The sequence below is a fragment of the Calonectris borealis genome, chromosome Z (genome assembly GCF_964195595.1).
Source record: "Calonectris borealis chromosome Z, bCalBor7.hap1.2, whole genome shotgun sequence".
NCBI classification, from domain to species: domain Eukaryota; kingdom Metazoa; phylum Chordata; class Aves; order Procellariiformes; family Procellariidae; genus Calonectris; species Calonectris borealis.
In genome coordinates, this window is record NC_134352.1 from 74,497,614 (window position 1) to 74,517,299 (window position 19,686).

Here is a 19,686-nt window from a genome sequence, read left to right on the forward strand (position 1 = left end):
GAAGCATGGTGCTAAGTAAAAATATACATTAATAGGCTTAGTTATTTCCTATGAAATAGACGACATCTTACCATTTCTAGTCCAAGCAGATGTGCCTTATCTCCTTGGCAGCAGATGTGTGCATGTCTATTGTGTCTATTGTGGGATATATTTGTTTTCCTGAACAGTTGTATACAATATGATCATGCCCACTTCCCATGCCATCCTATCCCTCCCCTGGAGTGTTTTCAATACTTAAGTTTTGCAAGTTCTGCTGATGCTAATGCCCAGAAACTGAATCACACTAACCCTATTCGTTGACATGCACCCCAGGAGCACAAGCATTGCAGTTAGGCATATGTGCTTGTGTAGAGAGCACCATCAGTTTGCGCTCCTCATAACACCCTATGGAAGTTGCTCCTTCTTGCTTCACAAAGTGTGGATCTCCATCCTGCACAGGTGCTCTAAGGGAGAGGAATGAACTGAATTGAGAAATGAGTTGAAGCTCCCTCCACTTTGCAAAGGCTCGTTAGGCTTTCACTGGATGACCTGCTGCACAACACACAGCCTGACGAGTTTCTGCTGTCTGCTGGGCTGTGTGGCATGGCTTGCTGCACTTCTTTGGCCTGGCCAAGCATGCAGCATCCAGCAAAATAACTGCCTTTTGGCTGCCTAGCATCAGCTTGAAATCAAATCAGCATGCAGGGAAAACATTGTGCTTGTGGCTCTAGTGATTTTAGTAGAAATAGGGTCCCTAGAGCATGGGTGGATTGGAGCAATCGGTTGTCTGTTTTCCCCCATGACTTCTGTGGAAAAGTGTTTGTCAATCAGTGGCTCTACCAGTTTTATGGAAATACATGAGAAGTGTATGATATTACCTATGCTTAAGCAGAATTAAGTGAATGTAATGTAGATACAGGCATCCAGGGATAGCTACAGGGAGAAGTTATCTACTACATTTCGTACATCACTGACTGTCTGCTAATTGTTACATATGCAACCCCCATTTGTCCATTCTACAGGTTGTTTTAGGGCACTTCGAAATCCAGGACACTGCTCAGGAAGACCTTAATTTTCACACGTAGTGACAGCAGACTCTGCATCATGTGTGCCTCAAACTGTTAGGTACTGTCTTGCAGCTCGCTGACAGGGGGATGTTGGGCATCTTCCTTCTCTTAAGCCTTTCTAAGGCTGCTGGCTGCAAGGGTGAGTGTGGTTTGTGGCACCCAGTGACAGCAGCCCTGCTGTGAACCAGCTCTGGGTAAGCCAAAGGCCAGATGAGCGTCCTCACTATTGACCTGGAATAACTTACTTCTTCAGCTGGGTTTCACATAGGGTCTCGTCTCATGCTGTGCAATCCTAGCGGGCTAGGCAGTGAGGTGTGTATAGGTGAGAGTCTCATTAGTACTTAAATGTGAAAGTAGCTACTTTGTGGTATCAAGGCACAATCTGAACTAGACCTTTTCAGCAGGAGTTTCTAGGTGTGCGGGCTTTTCTGCCAGCAAGAATACACTTGCTGCCAGCAGGAACTCACAACATCATGGGATGAGGTGAGAAAGAAGTAGGGATTTGAGGAGTGGGGTTCCAGATGGAGGCACTCAATGCAGCAGCACTGGTAGATTAATTTTATGGATACAGAAACACAGTACATTGGAGACGTAAGAGGGAGAAATTTCAGCCCTGTTGAAGTGAATGTCCTAGATGTCCTTGTTTTCAGTGGGTTATCGTGTTCCCCTGGAGAACAGGACTTGGTGCCAGACACCTCTCTCTTCATTGGACTGACTGATCTAACTGTGTTTACAGGGACTCATTCTGCTACAGAATGGTAATTAATAAGAAACATGGTTTACTGCTGCTGCCCAGCCCTTACACCTGCAGGTGGTAGAATATGAGGAGCTTGCACAAGGATATTGCTTATTTCTGTGACTGATTGATCACAACCTCCTTCTTTCTCTTAATGAACAAACGCAGATATCTTCAGCACACCCACAGGAACAAAACCTGGGATATGTTAGCCAAGGAGTACAAGTCTCTCCTACAGAACATGGTGGTGGCAGCAGTAAGAGCCAGGAGGATAAGCAGTAACTACAATACCTTCAGAGTGGCCAACCATCTTCTGTAAGCTGAGATGTCTGGGTTTTGGGAGGAATCTGCGGTGAACATGTGAAAACCAGGAAGTTGTTAAATATCTGGGCTGCCATCGGATGCCTACTTGAAAGACACAATCAAATCAAAAAGAAAATTTATCAAGGTTCTTGAGGGCTTCTGCTAATTCACTGTTACCATTATGAGTCATTAGGTGTAGCTTTTACTAAATCAATGTTAAAGATTTGGAACAGAGGAAAATAGTTATTTGGAGGGATTGGGTGTCTTGGGGAGGCATCTTTTGCTAGACCTCTGGAATTACTGTTATCTCTGTCAGAGGCAGTCTTTTGCTAGACCTCTGGAGTTACCTTTATCTCTGTCATGTTACAAGCAGGTGAGAAGATGGTCCTCGGCATCTGTTCTCCGCTGGATTCAGTGATTCCAGTGGCTTTGGCTGGGGACTGCGACATGACGTATCCCTTCTTATATTGGCTCATGAAGGCTAATGAGTCAAAGAGGCCTGCCCCAAAGCCTGGTCTGTGAGAGGCTGCAGTCTGACCTCCCTCCAGATTTAAAAGGGAAGGGGTTGAGCCCAGCTTCCTAATTAATAGGCCAATACAGTGCCGAAGGCACTGAGCAAAGGACATGGTGTAAGAGCCAGTTCTTACTATGCCATAAAGGCAGAACAGAAACCCTGAATTCCCTGTTGTTTAACATGAAGTCTCAAAAAATGAATGAAGGGGTGAACCTTGGATTTTAAACCGTTAAGGGTTGTCTTGGGTTTGAGTAAATACTATTTGCTAGCAAAAAGAGAATGTGCTCTGTGTGTAGAGACTGGGGGAAGCTGGGAGCAAGAAAAGGCTGCATGTGGGGTCAAGCCGGTTCCTTGCAAATGAGAAGGGAAGTCCCAGGCAGGTGAAGGTCACTGTACATGCGAGCAAGGGAGCACGTAATTTACTTCACTGCAGCAGTAATCCTTGGGATGTGAACAGGTGCCCAGTGCTGCCCTCTCGTAATGCCACGTCTGTGGTCCTGCTTGCTGGACTGCCTGGGCAAAGAGCACTGCTGTTTACTGTAGTGCTGGTGTGAGGGCAAACTCCCACTGGGAACGCTGGCATGCTGGAGTGATGGCAAGCGTGGCATTAATGGGAAACCGCCATAAGGAAAGCTCCAGTGTGAGGGAAGGTGATTAATGAACTAGCAGAGAGGGAATGCTTTATTACAAACCCATGACGACTCTCTGTGAACGGAAGTGCAGTGAATTTTCAAGCTCTCCACATGCTTATTTACACAGATGGCAGGCATGGCGAGATTATGTTTTCTGTCTATTCTCCTGCATCTGTTATCTGTTTCATACAATAGCTGAACTAATGAAGCTTGAGATTAAATTACCTCTTATACACTGTGTTCACTTGGAAGTATATTATTTGGTTGTCTGGCTCTGGAAGTAAAAATATATTGTCACGTTATAATACATGGGAGCCTGAATCAGACTCATAACAAACAGTGCTGGCTTATAAAACTACTGTCCTTTGCTGCAACACCTACTATTTGAAAGCTAGTTGAATGGCGTTTTTCTCCAGAGGAAAACTGCAAATTCTTTTCTGTACGTCCCCGTCCCTAGTCCTAGCCTTCATGGGACACAGCCCTGGCCCTGGTAGCCAAAGCAAGTCACTGGAATAACTAACGCACTGAAAGACCAGTGATATTCTGCCCCCAGCTAAAAGCAAGCTGTGCCAGACCCTGCACCCAGCAGCCGTGGACCTAGATGAAAAGTGACTGACTTTACTGCTCTTGCCCATCTCACGAGATGTTAGGCCCAGCTGGTCTTGGCTTCACAGCCATGTAAAATTGAAGTTATTGCATCTGAGCTGAGGGGAGGCCATGAGCATCCTCGGGCTCCGGCGTGAAGCAGGAGTTTGCTTACAGCAGACGTCCCCCTTCTTAGCAAGTGCTCCCTGCGTGTGACCTGGAAGTTGACAGGTCCCTGTTGCTCCCGGGTCACTTCATTTCTATTCATGCCTGTCTTCTGAGTGTGTGTTTATGCAGGGAGGCAGAGGGGATGTTGCAGCAGCCAGACCCCGCTGGAGTTAATGGGAGCAGAAATGGGTCTTGGTAATTATTGTAGTTACACGTTCAGCTAACTTGATTTTGGTTGAAGTTTCCTGCTGGCTCCTGCTCCTCTCCCACAAGGGACACATGGTCTGATTGACAAGAGTACCCTCATTTATATTGGGACCCTGCTGGGAGGAGGCAGTGCTGGCGTAAAACCCGTGCAAGGATGCTGGGGCTTTTGATCTGCTGCTCCTTTGCCTCTTCAACACCCTCTCAGGCTCAGCTGCAATCCACTTGACCTGCATTCACCCTCCGCATGGGCAATGTGTCTTTAACCCCTTGTTGGACTCATGGCATCCAAAAGAGTGGTGAGATGGGGAACACAAAAACATTCTCTGCCGAGCTCAACAAATCTTTCGAGCAACCCATGTCTCTGGGTTCACTGACTGCTGTTGTTACAAGTATGTGAGGAGGCAAAAAGTGTCCACTAACACAAAGGAAGCTTTGTCCAGGGAGCTTTTATGCTGCTGCTGTGACTGACAAGGCCATGACCCTTATTGGGCCTGAAACTGCAGAAAGGTAATCAAGACCAGAGTTGAAATTTTCCATCTGCTACAGCCAATCACCCTTGCCCTTGGTGCAGAATGAGTTTGTCTGTGAAGTTTTTGTTAAGCAGCGATGGGGACAAACTATGCTAGAAAGTTTAGTTGCTGAAAAGTGGAGTACTGAAGTGTCTGAAACCTTTTGCACATGAAGTCAGTTTCTGTGAGAAATCATGAATGATGTCAAAACTGATAATTTTGATATTTCTGAAAGGAAGTGTTTCTGTTGGGGAATGTAGGTGGGCGCTGTTCACAGGCAGAAACTGTATTGGGTGGTTCATCCATCAGCTGCCACTTGCGTGGAGTTCACATTTGGATCAGGTACCTAGCTGCAACTTGGTGTGAGTGCCGTAAGCGCGGGTTTGTGCAGGATGGCAGAGTGGTCCCTTTCCAGTCTTTCCTCTTGACAGAGTTTTCCAATATGTAGTGACAATTATGGCAGCATAATGTGATATTTGGGGCTGTCAGCTGAGAGGAAAGAGCATTCTCCTCTCCAGTGCACAGGGAAACATCTCAGTTTCATCTTGACCCTAGATGATCTTTTTTTTTTAATAAATAATCTGTCAGCTGAGGAAGAAACAGTTACTCAGAAAACCTATTTATTTTCTGGTGGCCAGACACACTGTCCTGGTTTTATACAGGAAATCTGCTGAGCACGAAGCTGAAAGTTGTTGGTTTCACCAGGTACGTTTTACTAGCTGACGGCCAAGGCCAGTTGATGCTGAAATGGCCCAGTAAGCAATTACCGAAAGTCCCCAAACAGATTTATAGCATATGTCTGACTGACTCCCATTGTTTCTGCATACATAGGGCTGTCATGCTTGAGCCTGAAGACCTTTTATGGGGGAAACAATAAAATAAGTCTCTGAGGAAAGAACATTGCATATCGTCTGCAATAGCCCGTGCCACCTCTCCCTCTCAGATGGGTGTTGCCTGCTGAGATGAAAATATGCCGTTTATGGAGTGCAAAATCCACTGTAGATTAGAGCTACACGGGCAGTGGGTTTCCTTCTTCTCTTTCATCATCTTTATATATTGGTTTCCTTTACATTTGGTGAATGACTGTGAATATTTAGCCCTAGATCAGTGAATTAAAGTTGCTAGTAAGAGGACTGTTGCATCCTTAATAGTACTTGTTCTGATCAAAGGAGAAGTATGTTCTTAATCTGAGCTATGTGGAGGTTTGTGTCCCAGTGAAATCAACACATCTTCTTGTTTGCTTATGAGTTGGGCTGCTAGGATGACTGAAACTGCCAATGTTTCGTTTCTACACATTTTTAAGCTTTGTGCCTTTTGCTAGCTGCAATTTTTGTGCCTTCTACTTCCAACCTCAGGACTGTGCTCTTTCTTTCAGTGCCAGGAATAGGTGCAGCCTCCATTAGAAACGTGTTCCACAGAGAGGTGCTTGCAAACTTTGGTCAAATCACCTCTCTGTCTTCCCTTAAATGAAATAAATGCACTGAGTTTCTTCAGTTATTCCAAGGTGTATTTTATGGACTTCAATTTTTTCTGTTCTGTTTTTGAACCCTTAAAAATTTTACTTTGAAGTGCAGACACATAAACTTGCTACAGTATTGCAAATCTGGTCTTGCCACTGCACGCAGCATTGGTATGCTATTACTTTTTCAGGGTCATATTTTATTTATTACAGCTCTAGCAGTAGGTTATAAACATAAACTGAGTTGGTCGTTTGCCATTACTATGCTGCTATTTTCCAGAAGTCATGAACTTCAGCATACAGCCCCTTTCTTATATATGACCTCTCATCTTTGCTTTTACTTTTTCTTCCTTTATGAAAGCAGATCTCTAAATTCCACTGACTTAACAAGTGACCCAGTTCACCCTACCTAACCAATTTCCCTCATTTACTGTCTCGCCAATTTTTGTGTCATCTGCAAATAGTCTCAGCACTGATTTTCTGTTTTCTTCCAGATCACCAATAAAGATGTTTAATGGCAGGAATATGTCTCTACAGCAATGAAAGTGTTTAGCTGATGTTTCCCTTGTATATTATTTTTATGATGAATTCTGAATGTGCTTGTGTTTAACATAGTGGTAGTTCAAAAAACCAAAATACTGCATGGGGCAAAACAAAATTTTTCACGGGTATCTTTTGTCCAGTCCAGCCAAGCTCTTTGTCTGTTGGAGGGAAACTATGAGTTTGACAAAAGCTATGATTTGACCAAAACCAACCTAGTAAAAGCCACAACCCTAACCTTTGTCTTACTGAAGTTTCAGCCTGAAGGCACACTCAAAACATGCTCAACAACAGCTTCTTTGATCTCAGCTTTCTGTTAGCGTAACCATTGAGACATCTTTGGGTCAGCTGGCCGGTTGCTGTCTTAAACATCCAAAATGGGAAGAAAGCAAAATAAGAGACTTGTAGAGGAGATCTATTGCATGACATGCTTCTCTGTTGCCTTTTGACACTTCTAATTATGCATTTGGAATCATAGGAATTTTGAAAACTTAAGCAGCTGCTGTTCCAACCAGCTGCAGACGAGTGCATGGGAACAGCGAGACTCTGGGAATTTGTAACAGCAGAGGAAAAACTTCATCTGGCTTCTCTTCACACTGATAGCTGATATGCTGACTGTAAAGCGTCCACTTACAGATGTTCCTAGGGCATCCCCTGAAGCTGTCTGCCAGGAACGTGCGGGCCCAGTGTTTACAGCTGGATGAAGCCTGGCTATGAAAGCACCTGAACTTCATGGAGTGAGGATAGTAATGATGTGTCCCTAGGGGTTACACACCTTGTTTCTGTAGACGTGTGCCGAGACACAGCAGCAAAAAACCTATTGCTTCTGAAGTGTGGCAGCAGCAACAGGGACCTCCAGGGAGTTGTGTGTGCTTGCAGCTTTCCTGGATCCAGGCAGGAGCACTGTATCCTTGCAGAGCCCAGGCTGAGCAACCTTTTATGGAGGATTATGAGGCGGAGGGGAATTATGATGTGGGAGATCCTGATTTTGAAAGTCTTCCTGAGCCAATACTTCTATGTGCCTGAAGATTTGATCAGCAGGGGAGCCTGCAATGGGAGACGCTGTGCTCCAGCCTCCTGTTAGAAAAGGTGCATCCCAACCCCAGGCTGCCACCTTGGTGCAGGCAGGTGTTAATCCAGAGCCTCCCCACTCTTCCCCAAGGGGCCAGTAGTAAAACCAAATTGAGGAGGGAAAGCTGGCAAGGGAGCTGGCTGTCCTTATCGCTGCTTTAATTGAGCAAATAATCCTAAAGATCTGTATAGCTAAAGCCAGGAACAGAGCTGCTTTTGATCTAGGGAGACTAGTCTGGCTCAGTAACAGCTTAGAAGGGAAAGTATATTGGTTTATAAGCAGATCCAGCTAGTGCTAGTTTGGAGGGAAAAGAAGAAGGCAACTTGGAGTGCCAGAGATTTGTGAGAGGAGGCAGGTGACAATGACCTTGTTACAAATCCAGGTGCTCTTTGGACTTGCTTGCCTGTGTAGTGCTGAGCTGTGATCACTCCGGATGGATCCTAAAAGTGCAGCCTTAGTCTTGTGGTCAGGCAAAACGTCCACGGACAACTCCAAAGCAGTGGTTATTATTGATGACTGATAAAACGAAGTCAAAATGTGTGCAGTTTTCACAAGAGAAGGAATTTCATTGTCTCAGAGAAGGACTTGCCACTTTCCCCTTGTGTCACCACTGTGTAAGCTTGTGAACAAGGAATAATTTGCCTCTGAATAGACAATTTTGGGAATGTTTATCTTCAATGATCTGAGCTCACTCTCTGTTTAGCCATTTTATGACGGAAAATGCCACCTTCTATATGAACTAATATCAGATATTATTTCAACTGTCAACGGTATCTAGTTTATAAAATAACTGCTGGACTCTGAATCTCTAGACAGTTCAGAACTGGAGCTGGTCAGGAGTTTTTTAATGGGTAAAAAGAGACTTCACTGAAGATATTTTGTTCAATTTTGGGAAGCTCAGAATTCATTTTTTTAAATTACGTATTTTAGAATAAATGACATCTTATTAGACAAAGACAATTAGAATATTGCCATAGCTAACATCTTCCTTTCAAAGTAAAGTCTTGGCAAAGTTGTAGCTATTAGTGGAAAGCTGACAAGCTATCAAAACCTTGAACTATGTCTATTTGTTTGAACCTGTGTGTGATCCTAGCAACTACTGAGAAATAACACATTTCTGAAATGATGGTGTTAACTCCGATGTCCTGTCTAATTTCCTTTCTGTGCCTACATTTCCCTCCCCCATAAAGATTGGAGGAATACTGCATGGTAACTGATGAGCTGTGCTATCATTCATTATTGTTGTTCACTGTTAAGTAGACTTTATATGCTATATGTTATATGGCACTGGATGTTATTTATTAACATATGCAACTTCAAATCATGATTCGTATGAAATTGCTGTCTCTGAGATCTGAAGAGAGTCCTAAAATGATGTGTTGAACATGATTTCTACCTCAAATACCAAGTCATGCAACTTTCAAGAGGCAGCTGAATAAAGCGTAACAGCAATTCATAATATTTTCATCAGCAGAAGCTTGCCCTATCCCCATTTTTTTTAATTAGAAACAAAACCATAATTGCTTTACAACGTATTTTTTCTTGAAATTCAATCCATGTTCACAGAAAAGCTTTGCAAAGCTTTGAACAATTTTGAATGAAGCTTCAGGTGTTCAGCTAAGTATCCCTTGGACAAGATTTGCATGACTGTAAGTTCCCAATTTGAAAACTCTTCTGATAATAGTGCAGGGTTTTTTTCTGACAAATGGCTGTGTGTGCATCCTTTTACAATATCCTTTTCAGTCTCCAGCTCGATTCTTCTAGCCACCTGCTACTGATTTTGTTCCCATCATATCTGAAGCAGTGTGTGTGATACCTCCCTGACAGACTTCCTTCATCATCTCTGTGGCCCTTGACGGGACTCCAGTACGTCCATGTCTCTTCTACTGGCGAGCCCAGCACTGGACGCAGACTCCAGGTGTGTCTCACCAGCCTGAGCAGAGGGGAAGAAGGATCACCTCCCTTGATCTGCTAGCAATGCTCTGCCTAATGCAGCCCAGGGTGCTGTTGGCTGCCTTTGCTGCAAGGGCACATTGCTGGCACATGTTCACCTTGCCCACCTGATTCCCAGACTGCTTTCCAGTCAATCGGCCCCCAGCCTGTACTGGTGCTGGGGGTTATCTGCCCCCAGGTGCAGGACTTTGCATTTCCCTCTGTTGAACTGCCTGGGGTTCCCATTTCTGCTGCCTATTGTCCCTCTGAATGGTGGCCCAACCACTCCGGTGTATCAGCCACTTCTCCCAGTGCAAACCTGCTGAGGGTGCACTTTGTCCCATCACCCAGATCATTAATGAAGATGTTAAAAACTACAGGGGCCCTGGTATCAGCCTCAAGGCACACCGCTGGTCACTGCCCTCCAGCTGGACTTTGTGCTGCTAATCACAACCCTTTTAGCCTGACAGTTCAGCCACTTTTCAGTCTACCTCGCACCCACTTATCTTGTCCATACTTCATCACTTTGTCAATGAGGATGTTACAGAAGACAGTAGCAAAAGCCCTACTAAAGTTGAGATAGACAGCAGGTAGGTGTTCAGGTAGGTGAATTCAGAACACTGATTCGCTTGACTGATGGTAGCCCAGTTAAAGACGCACTCACAAAAATCTCTCTGCTGACAGTGCCCGTGATTGCAACCTGAAGCAAAAATGCTGTCAAAAGTAATTACGGACTAGAAATACATTCAGCAAGCTCAGCCCTTTACAGAGTGTAGGTAACTGAAACAAATAATGTCTTGTCTTTCTTGACGAAATTCAGTCCTCAATCTTCTCACTCTGCATTTACAAAAGGGTAATTGAGAGTTAAACGTTGTTTGCAGCTGAGACGGAGAAAAGAAAACCAGCCTGTCTTGCACTGATTTGTATCTGAGGTTGAAAACTATTGGGCTGCAGGTCTTTAATGAGGTTTGTTTTTATCTCGTGTGCTGCTATTATAGCAGGTAATCCTTGCAGAGGGTTGTGATGCTGCCCTTCCCACCCAACACCTCCCCTTTACCAGCTCTTCCCATTTCTTGAGTGGCAATGGTTCTTGTCAAGTATAAATGCCTTTTTTATGATGCTACAGAAAACCAACAATAACAAAGAGCTGTGGAGAGAAAAATCTCTCCACCTCTACCATGAAGACTGAAAACTGTTTGAGGGAGGGAGGGAAAAAGTAAATTGCTAGCTATAAGGCTTTTGATGCTTTCGCCTTTTCTAGTGATAATATAGATCTTCCTGCACACTCCAGAGCTGTGTAGCAACATCTTCATTGCTCACCCAATTTCTGAAGCTGCTTTTGTGGAACAGAAGAGAAAGGAGAAAAAGAGTCACTGATAAATTACTGGGGAGAGAGATCAAGCCTTTGTGAGTGGCTCAGAGGGATCTTCCAGCTGCCAAAGTTGGTGCCACTCTACAGGATTACCTACCTGCAAAACCCTGGCACACATGCATCTCCCTCTAGAATTATGCTTGATCATGATGTGTGATGAAAACAGCCTGCTTGGTGGGTGTACCGGGCCTGAAGGCCCTGCTGGTGAACTGTGGGTGAGAAGTGAACAGTGGGTTAGAATTTTTTGTCTTTTTTTCCAGACTTTGTTATCTGTGATAGTTTATGAAGACTGTTGTATTCTGAAGAACTGAAGACCTTTTATAGATAATAACCATTTAAAAGCACTGGTGATATTTTGAGCACTGAATCAGTAATGGGCCTGAAATACCATAAGCCAAGGTAGACCAGAGAAGGACTTATTGATTTTTTTCCTTTTGCAGCTTTTGAAGCAGCACCTCTCTGGGCTCCCAGGGCTCCTCTTGCCATCTGGGCAACATGGCCCTTGCGAGAGTGCTCTTTCCTGCGGACCCCGAGACATAGCCAGTACAGTCCAGAGGAACAGGTCGTGCAGGGCCGTACACAGCGGGTGACACGGACGGGGCTGGGTGACAAACGCCTGGTCAGCCAGTGTCCAGAAGAGGCAAACGCTTGATCCTGCTGTCAGCGTTAGCAGGGGTAACACTGCCGCCCTGCAGGGCCCCGGTGCTTCGCTGAATTGGCCTCAAAGGGGTACTGTGAGTATCTACAAATGCTGGGCAGCTGCTGGACCAGCACCTCAAGGCTGGGGAAAGAAGGCGTTAAAGATTTGGGGGGAAGGCGGTCCCACTGGGAACAGGGAGTCACTGTCTCAATCCACAATGCTACAGCATTTAGTGCATTGCCACAGGGCCTCGGAACAGGGCTTTTTACAGCTGCAATTTAAACAGCAGAGGAGCTCCATCCTTTTCAAGTTAAAAAGTTTTGACCACATTTCTCTTTCTGTGGCTGATAGCGTGGTTCACTTACTGCTCTGACGCGAAACACTGGGTCAGTGAGTACTGGCAGCTGCTAAAAATGAGTGGTGCAAGAAACAGCAATCCCCTTGTGCCACGCCTGTCTGCAGTGGTGCAGACAGGCTCTGCACACATACACACATGCATGGTTGCTCTTTCTTCTGACAAATGCAATCTAATTAAAAATGCTACTTGGCAAAGCAAACAGAAGAGGCAGTGTGGCGTGGGGAGCAGAGCCCTCATTTGCAAGCCTGAAGGTCCCGTTCTGCCAGGGGTTAGCTGAGTGACACCGGGTAGGTCACCGCAGTGCTCTGCACTCCTGGTGCCCCCTGTAATTAAATCACTGGCTCCTCAGAGCAGAGGCTGCCTGTGTACAGCTTTGAACAATGAGGGTTTGATCTTGTTTGAGGTCCCTTGGTGCTGCATTAATACCATTACATTAATCATATTATATGATTTACTGCCACATCACCAGGACACTTTTTAAGAGGAATGACCCTGCGATGAAGGGACAGAGCTCAGGATGGGAAGTTAAAACTTCTAGTCCAGATTTCTGTTATAATTTTGAGCTTAGCATTTATTCCTTCAACTGGCATAAAGCCCTGGCTTGCACAAGTTAGCTATCAGTGAACTAAGATTTGTAGAAATTCTCTTTAGGTTGCTCTGTTGGTTGCTGTTATTTATTTTGTCTCTGGCTGTGACACAGATAATCCATTTAAGCTCATGTTCAAAAAGAAGCTACATAACAAAAGCACTATAAATTACTGTTCATAAGCAAATAATATTCTCCCAGGGGTTTGAAGCTGAGAATGAACGGGCTGCTCAGCCGCGGCAGGGAAGAAAGGGAGCTGCAGAGAGGACCCACTTGGCAGCTCTCGGCACATACAAGAACGGAGATTTCTCTGTCCTTGTTTTGGGTTGACACATGCAGCTGAACTTCAAATCATTTCTTTTGTCATCAAGATGGCATCTGTGCTACAAGAGCGGGGACAGCAAATCCCGCCACTCCATGAGCCCTCACACAGACACTTGTGCTTTCCTAATATAGCACCCCCTAATATGGCAAGCCCAGAAATACTTGTCTGAACAAGCATGATTGATTAGCTGTGAATGTATGGTAATTAAACCATGCTCAGCACGTTGGCTGAGGCTCTGGTCCATAACATTCTACAAAGTCTGCAGGTCAGCATCTTATTCGGCACAGCCCAGCATTAGCCCTCTGCTCAGGGAGGGCTGGGCACGCTGGGGGAGGCAGCTGGAGGACGCTGCTGTCAGGAGGCAGCGGTGGGCACGGCATCTTCGGTTGTGGGAAGGAAAAGAGAGTTTTGGCCTTGGAGTCGGAAAATAGTTCCTGACACAATTTATTTTATAGGTGAGGCAGTTGTGGAGGAGGTTCTCCATGAGCCAGGGACTCTGGGTGAAGGCTGGAAGGGAAAATTGCAACGGGTCTGAGTTTCGGAAGTTGCTCGGTAGACTCTGGGTTGGGATATTGGAAAAGCCTCCCTGGGTCATCCTCACACAGGCCTCAGTCATTTCAGGTGTAATTGTTGCAGCGGTTGGACAAAGCCTGTTTGTGGAAGTGAAAGCGAAGAGGAAAGCAAACCATGCAAATAAAAGGCTTCTGAGAGCTTGGCCTCGCCTTGTGCTGACAGCAAAATGGCACAGGAATGTAAGCGGGCAGGTAACAGCTCTCTTTCCCCATTCCAGGTCTGAGTCTAAAACCTCTTTGCTCCTTGCTGTCTCCTCCATTCCTTGTCCTTCCCTCACACAATTCCTGCAGCTTTACCCTTTTCTTGCTTCATGATCTCAGCTCAAGCCATGATTTAGATACTGCATGATTGCCTCCTGTTTGCTCTTCAGGAAAACAAATGCGCTTTGTGGCAGTTTTCCAGCACTGGCAGCGCTTTATCCTGGTTACAGCAGGGTGGGATAAGAATGGTGTCAGTGTTTTGACCTTCAGCAGGTTCTTCATCTACTGTGATGAGACTAGTGCTCCACATGAGATACCTGCTGATACTTCTCTCCATCTTAAGTTTTAATGGGTGGTGCAAGAGAGATGTTTCTAAGCAATGCAATACTTGCTTTTCTTCTTTGACATGGAAGGAAAATTGCATTATTTGGTGTATCTTAATTCATGTGCAGACTGATGTCACAAACTATAGCTGCTGCTTTCTTCCATTCACTCGGAAACACTGCTAGACAGAGTGACAGCTTGCTGTAATGTTCCTGCACTATCTTCCATACATAAGGATGATTGAAATTACCTTATCAGTGGTTTATGATAATTGTCCTGATGAGTTTGATATCTGGAATATATTGATTATCCTGAAAACAGAGTATTGGTTTGCAAAGTATTCTTCCGTTGAAAACACAAAGACATACACCACATCATTGCACCCTGTGCTCCACCAGCTCTACGTGGAGCATCTTGAAAACTCAGTAGTTGATTGCTGGGAATTCAAGATTCATTAAAGCAGAAATAGTAAAGAAAGATCCTAACTTTATACGCTGGTGGTGAGAAGAGAGTAGCTCCTTCCTGTAAAGTAGAAATGTGTTTGAAACCCCCAATAAGAGTCCCAGATCTACTAGACAGCAGAGCCAGGTCTTGTTTTCTGTATTTCAATTAATCATAGAATCATTAAGGTTAGAAAAGACCTCTAAGATCATTGAGTCCAACCGTCAACCCAACACACCATGCCCACTACACCATGTCCCTAAGGGCCTCATCTACACGTCTTTTAAATACTTCCAGGGATGGTGACTCCACCACTTCCCTGTGCAGCCTGTTCCAAGGCCTGACCACTCTTTCAGTAAAGAAATTTCTCCTAATGTCCAATCTAAACCTCCCTTGGTGCAACTTGAGGCCATTTCCTCTCGTCCTATCGCTGTTACTTGGGAGAAGAGACCGACCCCCACCTCACTACAACCTTTCAGGGAGTTGTAGAGCGCGATGAGGTCTCCCCTCAGCCTCCTCTTCTCCAGGCTAAACAACCCCAGTTCCCTCAGCCGCTCCTCATAAGACTTGTGCTCCAGGCCCTTCACCAGCTTCGTTGCCCTTCTCTGGACACGCTCCAGCACCTCCATGTCCTTCTTGCAGCGAGGGGCCCAAAACTGAACACAGTATTCGAGGTGCGGCCTCACCAGTGCCGAGTACAGGGGCACGATCACCTCCCTGCTCCTGCTGGCCACACTATTTCTGATACAGGCCAGGATGCCGTTGGCCTTCTTGGCCACCTGGGCACACTGCTGGCTCATGTTCAGCCGGCTGTCAACCAGCACCCCCAGGTCCTTTCCCTCTGGGCAGCTTTCCATCAACTCCTCCCCAAGCCTGTAGCATTGCCTGGGGTTGTTGTGGCTGAAGTGCAGGACCCGGCACTTGGCCTTGTTGAACCTCATACAGTTGGCCTTGGCCCATGGATCCAGCCTGTCCAGGTCCCTCTGCAGAGCCTTCCTACCCTCCAGCAGATCAACACTCCTGCCCAACTTGGTGTCCTCTGCAAACTGACTGAGGGAGCACTCGATCCCCTCATCCAGATCATTGATAAAGATATTGAACAGGACGGGCCCCAAAACTGAGCCCTGGGGAACACCGCTCGTGACCAGCCGCCAACTGGATTTAACTCCATTCGCCACATTTCCTTACTCTCTTCCCTTTTCTTGTGTCTTTTTCTATATCGGAGAGACCCCCAACCTCACAATATGCTTTTCTTTGGATGTTGGGGATTTGGGTTTGAATCCCCTCAGGCAGAGGAGGGAACCAGATGGGGGATGCCACTTCTGGGACAGGGATTCAGTGCATGGCAAGTGGGGAGTTTCAAGATGAGTAAGACATTGCCTCTATGGTTTAGGTACTTCAGGGCCAGGCAGCAGCTGGTTGCAGAATCAGTTATGGGCTCTAGTTTCCACTTGAGTCCCACTCTAGATGCTGAGATTTTTCTTGAATTCAGTTGCAAGAGCTGAGTTTTTTAAACAGCTCTTTTTGCCGGCTTTCCAATCAATGGGTTGTTGTCCTTTCCAAACCAGCCAGGCTAAATGTTGGATTCCTCTGACAGCCTGTACGTGAAATCTGAAAGAATTATCGAGCTCTAGTTTGACGGAGCTGAGCCCTGAAAAAAACAGCTCTGAATTTCTTTAAAATAATGTGCTCTTTGTTCCTCCTTAGGTCCAAGTTCCCCACCTGCAAATCCAGAATGATACAAGTTCAGATATCATACAATGAAATGGAGATTTGTTGTTTGATGGTCATTTCTAGTCAGATCTTGAAAATCTTATTCTGTGGAAAAAGTCTTATACTGAAAAAACAAAACAAACTTGTCATTGGAAACTAAAACCCAAACATTCTGAAATTATTTTTATTTCCACCCTGTGAACAATCTCAGAAAAATCTCTGGCAATGAAAGATATGAATAGCTCAGCCTCCTGATGCTGAGGAGTGTAGGGAAATCTGCCTTTCAGTGTGAGGAAGAGAAATCTTGGTAGTAAAGTGGATGTACAATCTGCCCAGTGATGACCTGCTCAAAGACTTACAGTGGTTTAAAAATCCTAAAGAAAGAAATCTTACTGCTAAAGAAAGTCTCTGTTTGATCCCTTTGTCCTATTAGTATGACCTGAAGGTATTTGGACTCCACCTGATCCTTCTGCTGACACAATCTGTCTTGATGTGGAGGCCGGAACTCAGAATACAGCTGTGTGATGTGATTTCCCATAGCTAAGTGGAGTATTTATGAATTAATGTCATTGTATGATTATTAACTCTCAGCTGGCAATGCCTTCTTGGAAAGGTATGCTTAGTAATTCATCACATTTTTGACATTTCAGAGGCTGCACCAATAAAAGGTGTCTTTCCGTATTCATAGCTAAGTCCGTTGCTCAGTTCCTTCAAAGCTGTTCCAGTGTGCAGCCCGACATCCTTGCAGATATGCAGGGGTAGAGATTTCACATCCTTATGGGCCTTTATCCCATTAAACAAAAATACAGAGGAATTTTCCTTTTATTGCTAATGTGCTGTAGACACGTTACGGTTTGTCCCTGAAGTGTGCAATTGAGAAATCACATATTAAACGTGATTAGATTAGTGTCATTGTGCATTTAAGCTCTTGCAGAATATTAAGTTAGCTTGTGCTGATATTCCATACACACTCAGTGTTCAAGGGTTAGCTTTGAGGAGTATTCCCAAAATGAAGAGTCATGTTTCAGGAATGTAATAAATCAATAAATTTCTGGTTTATAAGCCTGCTTCTTCTTGTGATGGATAGCAAAAGGTGCTTTAAGTGTCAGGCCCAAACTGGGATGCAGTGAATACTCCTCTCTAATCTAGTGAGATAAGCCCATCACAGGGTGGGGTGCTTGAAACGCCAAGGAGCTTAATTGTACTTTGCATCCGGATGCCGGCAAGGAGAGCACTGCGTGTCTTTGTTCCATGCTTTCTTGCCTAATCTCTGCTCCCCTTTGCCAACTCTCGTCCCTGTTTCTGCTTCTCTCTTTGGGGATCCCAGAGAGGCAATTCCAAAGTCTTTAGGGAAGACAAGGCTGTCTCATGGTGCATTATGGATTCAGTTGTTGTGCCTCCATTCTAGTGGTCCCTACTACCTTATCTTTTAATACAGATAGATATATACAGTTGACTTGTGGAAGCCCTGTCATGTTTAACAGGCATAAATTTTTTTTTGTTGGGTGCTGAACACTTTGGGTTTGGTTGGTGGGGTTTCTTTCAGTTTTCACAGCTGCCCTCTGTGCATCTCAGAACATTTTCCTGTTTGCAGAAGAGCTTTGTGATCCAGTGGAAGATACTGTTTTGAGAGGGGTACAGATATCTTACGTATTGAAACTAGTTGTGTAGCCCAGATGATTTACCTTTAATGTCTGAGAACACTACAAAATGTCCCTGGCTGCCCCAGTTTAGCTGAGCGCATGTTCTTTGTAGTAATTTATCGGAAGATGTTAATGCATGCCTTGCTCCAGAGGCTCTCCTATGTGAAAAAACTTAACTTTGATACCAGTCCAAACGTAGCTCATTCTGTGCACGCATACTCGATCACAGTGGCTAACAAGGCAGCAACCGCAACCAGACAGCTGTGAAAGAACATTCCTGTCCAAGGCAGGTGGAAAACACTAGTATGAAGAAAGGCTGAGTGGTTTTGGAAATACTCTTTAAGCACCAAGCAGTATGTGCTGTCCTTTTTTTAATAAGCATAGCCTCTAGCAATACTTAATTTTCACAGCATCAGTTTACCATTATCAGATTTGAGGGCCAATTGCTTAGATCTTTGCCAGAATTGACTGCAATGAAGAAAAGGTGGAGAAGGCTAAGGCAATCAAGAAATTACACAGGGCATGAGCTGAAGGCCTGAAATGCATTTTCAAAGACCCCTTAATTTTGGCCTACTCTAACAAGGAAGAAGTCAGACTTGGCAAACTAATTTTCTTTTACCAGAAGGCTTGCATGGACTGGGTTTGGATGCAGTGGGAAAAAATGTCGTCAGGGCAAGACTGACCGTGTAAAGGTGCCTACACCAATTAACAATTTATCTTGCAGCTGGGTTCTCCCTAAAGGTGATGCTTCACTGCTTTTGGAGGAGTTGACATAACACTATTGAATCTGAATATTGAAACTGCATCAGGTTGTCCCAGTGGTGTAATCCAGGGAGTGGTATCAGCCACTGTGGGAATTTCATCCCAAGATGTGACAGGAAGAGTCCTAGTGGAATTACCCTTGGTCATGGCAGCGTCCGGATGGCTCTGGGCCAGGGGAAACTCTTTCAGGGGAGTTTGCAGAACCGAGGAGTTTCACAGAAAACTGAAAGCTGGCACAACGATTCCTGCCAGGTACAGAAATTCTTGCCAGGACTTATTTGTGTATACTTGGTTGATCTATCAGATTAGGTATTTTCCTTCCCTGTCATTCTGTGTGCCTCCTTCAGCGATTTGCTTTGAAATCTGCTTTAAGGTTATGAGCAAGCAAAACTTGCTGTGAAGTAAAGCAGCGCTGGCGCTGTACCTTATCAGCTACTCCACAGGAAATGCCCATGGCATGGAGGGGGCTGTGGTAAACAGGAGGTGATTTACATTCCCATGAAAACCTCTCTACGGATGTAGACTGAAAAACAAGCTGCAGGTGTTTTGTATTTCTCTTGCCTAATGCTGGTAAACAGAGCACGCTCTGCAGAACTGGAGAGGTGGCTTTCAGCCTTCTCAGACCCTGGAAAGAATTATACAAAGGCTTCTCTCCAGCTTGACAAGCGCTCCCACCATTAAGCTATGACACCTGCTTTAAGAGACGAGCACAGTACTTTGTCAGGAGCTTAGTCCTACCAAAGGCGATAAGCAGTGACCAAAGCCCGCTCGTCAGAGGACTTCTGGTTGAACCAAGACAGGGGATGTGCTGCTCGGGCCCGGCCAGCTCTGCTTCTGCGCACGTCCACAGCTCTCGGCAGCTGGAGAACTCAGAACAGCAGGGAGCATGAGTTTAGGTGGCACCTGAGTGCAGCATTGCATTGATCACAATTTGGACGTAGACACCTCGGTTCTGTCCACACCCTGCCGGAGGTATGTATTTTATTGGATTGTACCCTTAGGTGTCGGGTCTAGTAATGTATTCATATATGTACGTATGTATTGTT